The 13489-nt window shown below is 39.8% G+C and overlaps 1 protein-coding gene and 1 long non-coding RNA gene across 3 annotated transcripts in view; one reads left to right on the top strand and one right to left on the bottom strand.

Moving 5' to 3' along the window:
* Positions 1-13489, top strand: part of LOC134668747 (E3 ubiquitin-protein ligase RNF144A) — a 203904-nt gene that overhangs the window by 165276 nt on the left and 25139 nt on the right. The gene's annotated exons all lie outside the window — the stretch shown is intronic.
* Positions 5359-6096, bottom strand: LOC134668481 (uncharacterized). The gene is made up of 2 exons (XR_010098780.1): positions 5914-6096; positions 5359-5776 (listed from the first exon to the last, which is right to left on the bottom strand). It is a non-coding gene; the product is annotated as an uncharacterized LOC134668481 (long non-coding RNA).

The raw sequence follows: 13489 nt of genomic DNA, 5'->3' as shown, positions 1-13489 counted from the left end.
AAGCGTCAAGTTCATCCCGCCATCTCTTTTTTGGTCTACCTCTGCCCCGGCTAATCTGCGGTGTCCATTCAGTAGCCACAAAATTATCATCTGTAAAATTTTTTTTGTGTGTGGTTGCTGTTTCTTAACTCAACAACGGAGCGGCAGCTGATACTCACGAGGTTTCATCTCACTTATAATTTAGGGTTCCCCTAGATATGTCGACGCGGAATCGGCAAAATACGATAGGAAAAAGCTTTATGTCCGCGCAATAAGAGCGAAAAAGTCGTCGTTTGGCTCAGCTCGCGACGGCCGACGACGCCGGACGCGTCGACCGGTTTTTCGCTCTTATTGCGCGGACATAAAGCTTTTTCCTATCGGCTTTTGCCGAATGCGCGTCGATATATTTGGGGAGACCCTTAACGAGATATTCCGGGACGCAATGAGTAACGAAATTTGCTCCTGGCCCGGAAGATATCTGGACGCTGGACGGTTAAGGCTAACATTGTATACAGATTTCTATCCAAGAGGCTGACCTCCTGAGGAGGAAGAGGAGGCTGAAACCTGAGTTTCTCTGCAGCTGACTGTACTTTACTAAATACAACTTGTAGTTACACAACTAAAAGATTAAGGAGTTGGCAGAGGACTGGAAGAGTTTGGGATTGCTCCACCGACAAGAACACTGATAGCTCTTAAATATAAAGAAAAAGAGGTACACAATATTAATTGTGAGATTCAACAGCGGATACTATCTATAGACAATACTCTCATCACTCGCTTGACTCGCTACAACGTAAAAGTACAAGAAAAGCGCAACATAACAACAGACAGTTTTCACCACAGCGAACCAACGTCGCACCCAACCCATTGTCCAATGGAAAGCTTTCCCGACCTATTGTGCTCACGCGCAGTATTATTACAATCTTACCGAGAAGCGTAGTCGGAAGTGCTTTCTACAATTTATATTTTATTTAACATTAAGACATATTTTACATCTTTTTAGGGTTCCATACCCAAAGAGTAAAAACGGGACCCTATTACTAAGACTCCGCTCTCCGTCTGTCCGTCCGACTGACTGTCATCAGGCTGTAACTCATGAACCGTGTTAGAAATTTTCACAGATGTAGATGTATTTCTGTTGCCGCTATGATAATACTAAAAATAAACTAAAATAAATATTTAAGTGGAGCTTCCATAAAACAAATGTGATACTTTTTGCCGTTTTTTGCGTAATGGTACAAAACCCTTCGTCGCGAGTCCGACTCGCACTTGGCCGGTTTTTTTGTTAGATATTGACCGCGCGAAGCGAAGATTACCATACTTACCATTTCAGCTTAGGAAAAAATGCTTTAGGTTTAGTACATACTAAGTCCCCGGTGTTACCCTGTACAGATCGCATTACTCAACATGCAGTTTCTCGTGTGTGAGCACGTTCGCTTTTATCGATAATGTTTTTTTATACCTACATAATGTACATTGGAAATGGCGGAGCGTTATATCACATTACTTCGGTTTCTTATCATCATAACTTAATTATAATGATAGGGATATAGGATGTAGAATAACGATAGTTGTTACGGACCTTGCCTTAAGGTTTTTTTACAGTACGTAAGTAGTTGTTATTTTATTTATTTAGATATTTAATTCAGGTAACAAGGCCCATATTACAAATACCTTACAGACTAACATACATATGTATTTTATAAAACTTAAAACTAAACACTATTTAGACGACAAAGCGGCGTGGCTCCGTTGTGTCGGCTGCTCTTGTGTCGGATTCGGCAGTTTGCCCCGGAACCTCCGAAACACGACACCTTTCGCACTTTCGCACCTTTCGCGCGTTATGTGCACTCATTGTGTACTGTGGATCAGCATGCAATAGAAATAGATCGGATCGCAAAATTGGTCGCGCGCCATTTACGCTGGGAAAACTCATGGGAACTAGCCTTTATGAGATAGGTACTTGTTTTTGCACAGGCTTTACGGCTGCTAGCCGTGCTTACTTATCGCGTAAAGATAAGAAGCTTAGTTTCACTAGACTTATATCGACTGAGCTAACCGTGATTACCTTTTATATTGTTTTCGAGCGGTTCATACCCTGGTCGATATAAGTGAAACTAACGGTGATTCATTCAAAGCTGTTGAAGATTAGTTTGTTGCGTTGTTCGCGCTGTGATTAATTATCATGTTTTTACCACAGGTTTACCATTTTAGTTACGGCGGTTCGTCTCGTCTTCTACACAAGATTCATGCAAAAGCTTAGAAATGAATGAAAAGTGGAAAAAATTACATTCATGCATAACCTCTATTTCCATTGACTACAGATTCGAATCACAACTTTAAAATCTCATAGTCTCATTTTTTTTTCTCTAGCCTACTTTGGTGTCTCACTGCTGGGCAAAGGCCTCCCCTCGTTTTCTCCACTCGACCCTGTCACCGGCATTTTCCCACCATTTGTCATAGTCTCATAAAACTAAAATACTTCTTCAGACTCGTATTGAATCGCTACCTATTTTAACAGGAATTCACGTCGCCTCCAGAATGGCGGGCAGAAGAAAGGCTAGGATTTATAGAAGCGCTACAATGCCCTCACTGAGCAGTTGAGCACCACTTAATGTAAATGCTTGCCCGGGACTAAGATTGGCCTCTCTATACAAGTTTCTAGTTTTATTTGTCGTGCAGCGTAGGGTCCAACTTAAATGGCCTTTATGTTGGTCAAACATTAATACTTCCTACCTAAACCGTGTAATAAACGAAAGTTTTTAAAATACAGACTCGTATCAAGTCTCTATCTATAGTCTACCGTCTTTCACATCGCCTCCAGTCACAGAATAAATAATAGTACTAGGTACAGAAGACTCACTCTCTAACAAAACGCGTCTGTTACGATCAGGGGGCCTAGCCAAAACGCATTTCGAAAAAAGATATCGCTAACGAATCGATAAAAAATGTATGGGAATGACAGGTACCGTAGATGAGTTTGTCGAAAAATATTAACGAATACAAAAATGTTAGCCAAGTTGCAATGTTGTAACGAAACGCAAAACTTTCGTTACTGGAATTCGATATCTGTCATACATTGCCTAGCCGAGTGACACTTTTGACATGCGAAATCGAATCGTTATCGCCTCCTAGGTGTCGATACGTAGCGAGAGCTATCCCCTTGCAGATAACTTATCGAAGCACAAGAAAATGCCGTATAATAGTGTTTGTAAATTAGAATTTGTAGTAAAAAGCATACTTTAACATTATTGTGGGCGGCGAACAACGCGGAAGTTTCGCTTAGACGCAGGCGCCGTCTGAAAAATCGCCTATTGGAACTGCTTAGGAAAGGACTGCCCTTAGCTGGTGGCTGGTGGCTTTATGCTACGGGGTCAGATCAAAGGATAGTGGGCCGTACGCAGCATTTCACCCAAAGGATCCAATGTGACCGAGGCGCTGAATATCTACCTATCTATATTGACAGTGTCATGGAAAAATGGATTATGCACCCACAAATGCAACACGAAACAACGTCCCTGCAAAGGTAAGAGTGAGCCAATAACTTATCCCCACATACCTAATAAGTATATAAAATATGTAATTGATGCTAAAATAACTTCTTATGTGTTCCTGTTACGTCTTCAAATATAAACCGATGAATGGTGTAGATTAAATTTGGTACCCATATGCACACAGGCAAGCACTTGTTTCTCAATAGGAAAGTGAATTGATTGTGTAAAGGCAAAGGTATATAGGTAAAGGCTTTACAAATATAGATAAAGACTCGGGAACAAATGTTCTTCACACAAATAAATGCCCTTCCCGGGAAGCAAAACCATAACCTTCATAGGCAAGGTCACTAACGACTAGCAATATTGTAGTGTCATCCCATTTTCTTAAATTGATTTGAAAGAGACGAGACTACAGTGTTGCTACTTTTTGATTTCTACAATTTCTTGTCGAACTGTACAGTAAGCTCAAGAAGACTTGTGTTGTGGGTACTTAGGGTACTTAGATAACTATATATAGATGGTCAAACCAATTTGTCACTCAGTAAGAACCAGGAAAACTATACTCATACTTTTGGGTGCTAGTACTAGTATATGACAAAGCTAGTATGATTCTCTCTGTCTTTGTTTGAAATGAGACAGTCCTTTGACAAACTATACTTAAATACATAGACAACACCCATGACTCAGGTACAAAATATCTGTGCTCATTACACAAACAAATTTCCTTACCGGGGATTCAAACTCAGGATTAATATCAGATTAACCGGCAGGGTCACTAGTCACTACCCACTAGGCCAGACCGGCTGTTGTTATGCATATAAATTATCAACCATATTAATGAAACTTTTCATATTATGAAACATATTGTATATGACTTCTTTTGGCAGGCGCAGGTACAGTCAGCTGCAGAGAAATGGTACCACTCCTGCATACAAACTTCTATGTAGCGGTGGTACCTTTTCTCTGCAGCTGACTGTACCTACACACTATATAAAAATATATGTACTTACACAAAACATTTAGTTTTTTTTTTGTCATATGACTGGTAGAGAATAGATAAATATTATAACCAAATGTTACAGAGTTTTTTGAAAAACTAAGCATTCATTTTGTTTCAGGTGACTTGGATATTCATTGCAGCCTTGACATATTTATGGTGCTCCAAAGCCAGGGTCAAGGGAAGAAACTATGACACATGTACAACCACAAAAATATATTGAGTGTTGTTTTACTATTTTAAAACACTACATAATATATGTGCAAACAAGAAAAGAATGCTTGGCTACTGATTTTATGCTGCCGGCAAAAAATACCTGCTGTATCTTTCATTAATAGATTTCCAATAAAATAAATTAACTTTTAACCCAATCATTGTTTCATTCATTTATTTATGGTGGTTACCACCTTAACCTTTGGTATGCTTAGGAGCAGATCTGCTCCCATGTACTTACCTATATTCAACTTTAAAAAATGCATTAATTTTGACGACCGGTCTGACCTAGTGGGTAGTGACCCTGCCTGCTAAGCGGTCCTAGGTTCGAATCCCAGTAAGGGCATTTATTTGTGTGGTGAACACTAATATTTGTTCCTGAGTCATGGGTGTTTTCTATGTATATAAGTATGTATTTATCTATATAAGTATGTGTCGTTGCCTAGCACCCATAGTACAAGCTTTGCTTAGTTTGGGGCTAGGTTGATCTGTGTAAGATGTCCCCAATATTTATTTATTTATTTTATTTTATTTAATTATGATTGATATATAAATTACAAATTGTTGACAGGAGCATACAAAAGGTTAAATATGAATAGCCAGTAGCTTAGCGGGTGAGATTCCCTTCCCAAATTTCCATTCAAAGCAAAGATGGTAGGTAATTAAAAAATAATATTAAGTAATAATATGATTTATTGGTTTTGGTTTCACAGGCAGCTTTTATCTTATCTAATGCATAACATCTATGTATTCAATGTTCGCTTGACTTTTGTTAATTTCGAAAATGTTTGAAGTCTATGAAGTAAATGAGTTCACTGAGGTTACACTGATTCGGGCAAACCTGTTCACAATTTCACTTCACGGTTTGAATCATTACTAACACTTAAAGTATTGTCTCTTCTGGTCAAGTAAGCCAGCAGTGCACGTCCTTAGCACTGGTAACTGCCATGAAGGCGTCATTGCAGCGGCAGCTTTGACTGTTCGTGCCAACTTGGCGAGGACTTCTCAGCGTGGAAGAAGAGCCCGCGGAGCCCGCTCTTGCCCGCTCTGGCTGCGCCGCCGCCTTGATTGGGGCTGCGGTGACGACGGCTGTCTGAAATTGTTAAACTTAGGTCAAAATTATATGCAATTAACAACGCACTCTTCAACTATTACACCATATAGAGTTATTTTATCACGAAATTGTAATTAACTAAGTTAAACAAATGCCAAAATATTTCATTTGCTTACCGATAAAACAATTATTTTCTCCAAAATTAGATTCGCTGTTCACTTGACACTCTTGACAGCTGACGTTTCTTGACAGTTTTGAACGAGAACCACAGACTAAAATTAATTTTTATCGACTTGGCCCGTCGAATATGCGATAACTAAAAAGATTGCCTCTTGGCTAGGTTATTATAAACATTATCGACCAGTCGCTCGCGAACGTAGAGATCGAATCGATACGGAGCGAATGTAATTTGGCTACGGGCCCAGGACAGATATGGCCGCTAGGTGGCGACAGTGCCGCGCGTGGCTTATGGCTAGCCACCAAAATTGGTGTGGAACGGATGTACTTTTAACTACCTGTAGCAAAGCGACGAAATCGCGGAGTGAGCCACGCCTGCTCCAGTCCAGAATGGCGGACAGAAGAAAGGTCGTTGTAGGATTTATAGAATCCCCCTACAATGCCCTCACTCAACGGTTGAGCACTACTTAATGTATAAAAGCTTGCCCGGGACAAAGAATATTAGCCTTTCTATGCAAGTTTTTATTTATTGTGCAGTTCTGCCCAGATAGCCTGAGTTCACTTTGTTGTAAAAACATTAATTTAATGGTTTTACATAAACAATAAAAGTTTTGGTCGTCACCAATTTTTACACGTCTGACCGCTGGTATAGGCATGCTCTCACTGTGCACTGTACAAAAAAAATATTCTTATTTCCCACTCTAAACTCTAAACCAATTTGCACAATGAAGACTTGAACACATCTTAAATTTCTTAGCAGATTTGCTCTTGGAGAAAACATAAGTCTCGAGTACCTAAGCCATGGGTAGATACGATCCGGGACTTGAACCCAAGACATCCGCTTTAGAATCCTTACCGCCATTTATACCTGATATATAAATGCTAACATTAAATGACAGTCATATCACATGATAGGTTCGTATGATTTCGACAGCCAATATTTTAGGCACAGCGTCTATAATTAACACTGTCCCAGTTTTCTGTTCGAGTGGTAACATTTATCATAAGATTTATTGCGCTTCAATGTTCTGCTTTAGATTAATCTTATTTAGAGCGCCATTAAATATATCTCCTACATTCCAGACTCATCTTAATGTATTCATTCTGTTGTGCATGTTAATATTGTTTGTCGTTACACATAAGTAAATAAATGCCGCACTTTATAACTTCCATATTTGTATCTAATCGCGTAACGGGATTGGGCAGATTTATTATAAGTTATATCTCGGATTCGTTGTTAATCAGAGCCACAATCAGGGATGCCAACTTAGTGGTTTTACCACTAAATTTAGGGGGAAATAAACCGGCTAGGGGTTTTTTTAGGGTATTTTTTAGAGTAGAAAAGTGCGGAAAAGTTTGAAAAAATGTAGGCGTGAAGGGATATCGTCTTATAGAAAATTTGAATTTCGCGCCTTTTTCTCCTGACAAGATTTTCTTGACCATCTATGTATAACGTTCATATGTATGATCATTAAAATGTCGAACCGGTTGAAAATGATAATAATGTTCTAAATTTGGAAAATCTATAATAAGTAATTTGTTTTATTCTTTATTTAGTGGGTTTTCCAAAATAATAGTACAGTTTTAGGGGTTTTTAAGTTGAGCTCAGGGTTAAAAAAAATTGAGGTTGGCAACCCTGGCCACAATTTTAAGCTGACAGACAGTTTGAGAACTTGAATTATTGGCTTCACAAGTGGGTCGGAAATTGGAGATCAATCAATCAGTTTTAGTAGCCACTCTGCCAGTTTTACTAATTTAACACCATAAGGTTTCGTATTTAGTAGTATCAGACGCTAACGCTTATATGTGGAGATAAGGTTTATAGGTGAATAGAATTCATTTTTAGTTTAAGACGACCAGTTACTAAACCCGGCCAGTTACTGGCGGATTACCCTACTTATTCACCTTTCTAGAATTTCCCCGACCGCCCATTGGCCAAACTTACTGATTTCACTATGACGATGGTAACGGTTCCTAATAAAAGTTAAACGTCTATAAGATTTCCAATGCATACAAATTAGAATATCAAGTCGCAATGCGATGTTAATATCGATTTATTAAACTGTAAATGTCAAGGTGCTGCAAGTAAGGGCCATTATGATATCGATATGTCGTCATAGAAAGTATGTACCTATCTTATAAAATTATAAAGACTTGAATAAGTACGCCAAGTTTGAATCAATTCGAAGCAATTTTCTATTGATCGAACTTTATATAAACTCGCAACTGCTGTTCCTGTTACTAGTAAATCTGTCTGGTTTTCTACTGAAGTGATAGATGCCGAATTGGCCCATCGAAAAGTAATAAATACAGAACTTAGTTTTGTAATAATTGTAATAGTGCATTAATATACAAGTGCGAAAAATAGGATTTTCGCAACGAGTGGAGATATGTTTATTAAAACACGACCGAAGGGAGATTAAGTCAACACGAGTAGCGAATTCCCTATTCGCACATGTAAATTTTCGACGTAGTTATGTAATGTGCTTATTATAGCACAGGGTGTCGCAATGGAGCACCACCTGTAAAAAGTGGAGTTCTCGCCAGTTAGCAAGAATCGAACATTTATATGTATTATATGTAGATATCTAAATGTTTATCTAAGGCTAATGGTTAACTACGTGCCATAAAATATAGCCTTAAATGCCTTTAGGCTATAAAACTGGCCTAAACTGCATAAACCAAATCGAGCACAAACACATTTTAATTACCAACCCAGACCAGGCGCCTAAGGGATGTATAATATAAAAGGCAAGCTTACAAATTGTCCTCCTTTTGACCTGTATACCTGCCAAACGAAAGTCAACCTTAATGTCCCAATTTAAGGTTGAATTTGTATTATGCTAGTTAGGATTCTAAGGGTCGAAGGAATCGTATTTGGTGTTAAATTAGAATTAAGCTGGGGTCTTTGCTTGCCGTAGGTATGCAGACTCCAATATGCTAAATAGGACACCACAAAATCGATCGGAAAATTGCAAAATCGGCAACTGACGCGAATCATTGACAAATCCTAATTAACTCAAGATATAAACGCCCCCGATTTGAACTTTAAGATATGTACTTACGTCAAATATTAGATATTACGTCTTGGTTTCTTCAAACAAAAACGTTTGAAACGTTCGTTATCTTAAAGTAAATCAAAGCGGGCCGTAAATCATAATTTAATATTTCTTCATTTGTACATACAGTATGTAAACTAACGAAAAACATTTACTCAAACCCCTTAATCTGTAGGTATCGCAGAGGATTTTTTAAATATGATCCACACATGTTTTTTACACACTCTCGTGCTCACAGTAAAATCTAAATGGTCTTGAAACCTAAATATTTACGCTAAACGGAGCGTTCTATAAAAACAGGGCTCTAAACCTTTAGTGATATTGTAGCGATGCTACGTATTTGCCTAGGATAAATACATGTTTTTCCATACAAGATAACCGGTACAACATGACTGTCGCATTTCCAACAAAATAACATACACCAGAGTATGACACTTAGGTAAAACTATAATGTACCTTCTCAGCTGTAGGTTGTTTAGCATATCCTGCCTCCTGGTTAGCTGGTTTCGAAGAAACAAGTCTAAAGAGTATGCCACTTGAACGGAACTCGTCACCCAAATTGCGCGGAGGTTGGTGAACCAAACCTGGCTTCATGCATATCAAAATGATCCCCCTGGTCTACCCCAACTGCTCAAATAGGTCACTTCCTAATTTAATTAGTATTTTAGAATCATTTTCGGAATTTTTATGAAACATAAATAGTGAATATGAAGGTGTGAAAAGGTTGAAATTTTGACAGGAGAACTGTCAGAGAGTAGACTATGCGTTTAGTTACCGCATCGGAAAGAAGGTATTCTGAATGAAACAAGGTAGGAAACGTACGATAGAAATATAATTATTAGTAATTATTATTAACCACTTAAAATATTACAAGTATTAATGAGCATTGATATTTTTTCGAGAGTCATATGATTTGGAAAAGGTTTAAGTTGGTTTGACGTTTGATGCGTCGATATGGATCGAAACGGAGGGCTGTGGATTTTTTTCTAGGATGGGGAATGGATGTGGGAGTTGGTACTGGGGCACGCTAGCATTTATACAGTTCCTAATTGAATATCGAAATAAACCGCCTCGCCCCCTTCCGCCGCCTGCCCTGGCCGGTGGAAGATTGGGATATATGTAAAGTGCGCCGTGTGTGTGTGTGTTGTGCGCGAAAAGGGCGTAGCCCACCGAGTGCTTTCCGTGCCGCCGGCGAGCGCAAGCATGGCCGACGGTCGTGTTGCTCCGAGCGCCGTTGCGCGCTCCCTGATGTGCTGAGCGTCGTGGGGACGCTGGTTTTCACCGCAGGGCGCAGTTTCCAAGGCCTGTGGACTGCGTGCCGCCTGGCGATCCCGAGGTGCTTCACACAGGCCTCCCTTTCACTTGCGTGGCCTGTCGACTCCGAGGCGCGACACGTTGGCGCCACCATCAAGCCGTAGGGCACGGCCTTGACCCGCGAGCCGTGTGTCGGACAGCCTTGCCGCGGTCCGACGACCCCAAGGTCTCATCGCGCGGGTCCTTCTTGTGGAACTCCTGAGCGCCGCGGGTTGTTCTCGCCCGGGCTTGCCAAAGCCGGAGCTTGAGGAACGCCCGTCGCCCACCGTCAGCGATCCGCCTGCTGCGTTAAATACCAGCGGGCCTGTGGATGATAGCTACGTTCGGTACCCGTGAGTGCACTAGACTTTTATCCCAGGTTTTGGCCAAAACCCCGCGTCTCGTTCATCTCGCGATCGTAGATTAAGGTTTACTATAGTGTCATCCCATAACTGCCGACAGTTTAGAGAAACCGATTGTATTCTGAGCAGCGCCCGCCCTAAAGCGGAGTGCATTGTAGTAGTTAGCGAATTGTATTAAATTGCATGTTATATATTTGGTTTTATCTTTTCAATATCCTATCAAGTTCCCATTAACCAGGTTAGAGTAACAAGAGGACCCTTGCACTCCAATAGTCCAATGTTTTACTGCGGATCCTATCCGAGGCATCACTCCCATTAATTATTTAGACATTTTAAAAACCTTATTGTTTCTCATATACAATAACATCATTTTTTATATACGACAATGGCGCCCGAAAAAAAGTTTTAAATATCAACCTGGTTGCTGTGAGCTTGGGAGAGCGATAAGATAAATGTATAAAATTAGTATCAGTTAAAAAAAAAAGAATTAAATGCAATTATTGGTCTTAAAAAAATACAATACCATTTAATTTGTAACTTTACTTGTGACAGAGTAGCAAATTTATTATTTATTGTAATTATTATTAGGCTACACTATGAATAGTTAGCATAGCGCTTAGCCACAAATTATTTTTTCTACCACGCTCCAGTCGAGAGCATAGTGGTAGTTTACTTCAATACTTCATATATCTACCGAAGTGTTATTAGCTTATAATACTTAGGTGCACACCCTGACACAAGTAAAGCAGCAATCTTACCGACATGTCGGAGGAGGAAGGGGACGAATTCCATGACACAGGTGAGAGGGAAGGCAAACCCCCCACCACTACTCGTGAATTAACAGGATTCAATCCTTCGTATGTCAATACACGACCGCGGGGTGCTGCTGCAGACGCCCACCTACCCGGCCCATCCACGCCAAAACCACTAGAGTCTATTTTACCATATTTGGGGGCTCCGGGCCTTGTCCGTCAAACCAACTCAACCTTAACAGGGGCAGTCACTACAACCCCTACGACGGGGACTACAGGCAGTACAGAACGCATCGTGCATGTATTGCGCGAGGACCATTTGCGGTCGTGGAATTTGAAATTTTCAGGTGACTCAGATGTCACCGACTTCTTCCTTAGGATTGATGACTACAGACGTAGCCGAGACACTCCGGAGCGCAAAGTGCTTAAATGTTTTGCAGATTTACTAAGCGGTAAAGCCTTAGATTACTATAGGCACATACGCGACGGAGTCTCCTCGTTGTCGGAATTGCAAGATCTTTTCAGATCGTTTTTTACATCAATAGACAATGATTATACTTTAGAAAAAACTATTCGAGAACACCGACAATCACCAGGCCAGTCATTACATTTTTACATATTGGAGATGCAAACTATGAATGCGCGGCTGACAACAAAATTATCGGAAACAACCTTACTGCAGATAATTAAACATAACATTTTGCCATCATATGGGCACCTGTTGGCTGTCGACGACTCGAATAGCATCCAAAATCTTATTGCTATAGGCAAACGTTTTGAAGCTTATTCAGGCTTACCTGGGTCTACAAATAATTCCAAAACAACAAAACAAATAAAACAAATTAACGAAATTAAAACTTATAATCAGAGAAATTTCAAGAGCAATAATACACAAAGACAGGTAAATAATAAAAACAACCAACTTACTTGTAAAAAATGTAAAAAATCGGGACATTCATACCAACAATGCCGCACTATTCCAGGCATTGTTTGCTTTCAGTGCGGTCAGAAAAATGTGCTTACAAGCACTTGCCACAAATGTAATCCTGCCAAGGGCAGACCAGCGCCGGAAGCAGACAATGTCCAAAAAAACTAGATAGACCAGGAGCCATCAAAACAATATCAAACACACTATATTTAGGTGCGGTGACTCCTGGTGTAAAGGCGGTTGAAGGAGATAACCGAATTTACATTGATTTTGAGGTACGAGAACGAATATATACAGGTCTAATGGACTCAGGAGCAAATTTAAGTATAATAGGGAACAATTACCATAAACATTTCTTAAATTTAGGATTTAATTTAATAAATTACACTACAACTGCGACTTGTGCAAACCGTTCTGTCGTTGAGGTCATAGGTAAAATCCTATTACCAATCAATTTCAGAGGGATGCTTTATAATATCATGTTTATGGTAATCCCAGAAGTATCTGATGACTTCATTTTTGGCATGGATTCTATATTGACACTAGAATTAATAGATATTTTTAAATTAAAAGATATTCACCTTCTAAAAAGGAAAACATCACTTAGGCCGGAGTCACTAAAAACATTATGTGCCATAGTGCCAAAACATGATCTCTCCCCTCTCGAATCAATTCAATTGGACAAAGTAATAAATGAATTTAAGTCAATCAGTACAGAGGAGCGAGGTCTGGGTAAAACATCTCTAGTAGAGCACAAGATCACAACAACGGGGCCACCAATAAAACAACGATATTATCCGCTTTCACCGGTTAAACTGAAGGCTTTAAATGACGAAGTAGACCGGATGCTTCAGCTGGGCGTGATAGCACCATCTAAATCACCATGGTCTAACCCCGTTGTTATGACTCCAAAAAAAGACGGTTCCTGGAGATTTTGTTTAGACGCCAGGAAACTTAACGACGTCACAGTCAAGGACTCATATCCTGTACCATACGTTAATTCAATTTTAGATAATTTACGTGGCACACGTTATTTAAGCTCAATCGACTTGTCGGCGGCTTACTGGCAAATTTCTTTATGTGACTCCGACAACGTCGACGGCTCCGGCACGTCATGTCAAAAATGTGCATTTGTGGTACCAAACCGCGGACTATTTGAATTTAAACGCGTCCCGTTCGGT

This window comes from Cydia fagiglandana, chromosome 11 (genome assembly GCF_963556715.1).
Source record: "Cydia fagiglandana chromosome 11, ilCydFagi1.1, whole genome shotgun sequence".
Classification (NCBI taxonomy): Eukaryota; Metazoa; Arthropoda; class Insecta; order Lepidoptera; family Tortricidae; genus Cydia; species Cydia fagiglandana.
Note: the sequence above shows the minus strand (reverse complement) of the source record. Positions and strands in the feature narration are given on the sequence as shown.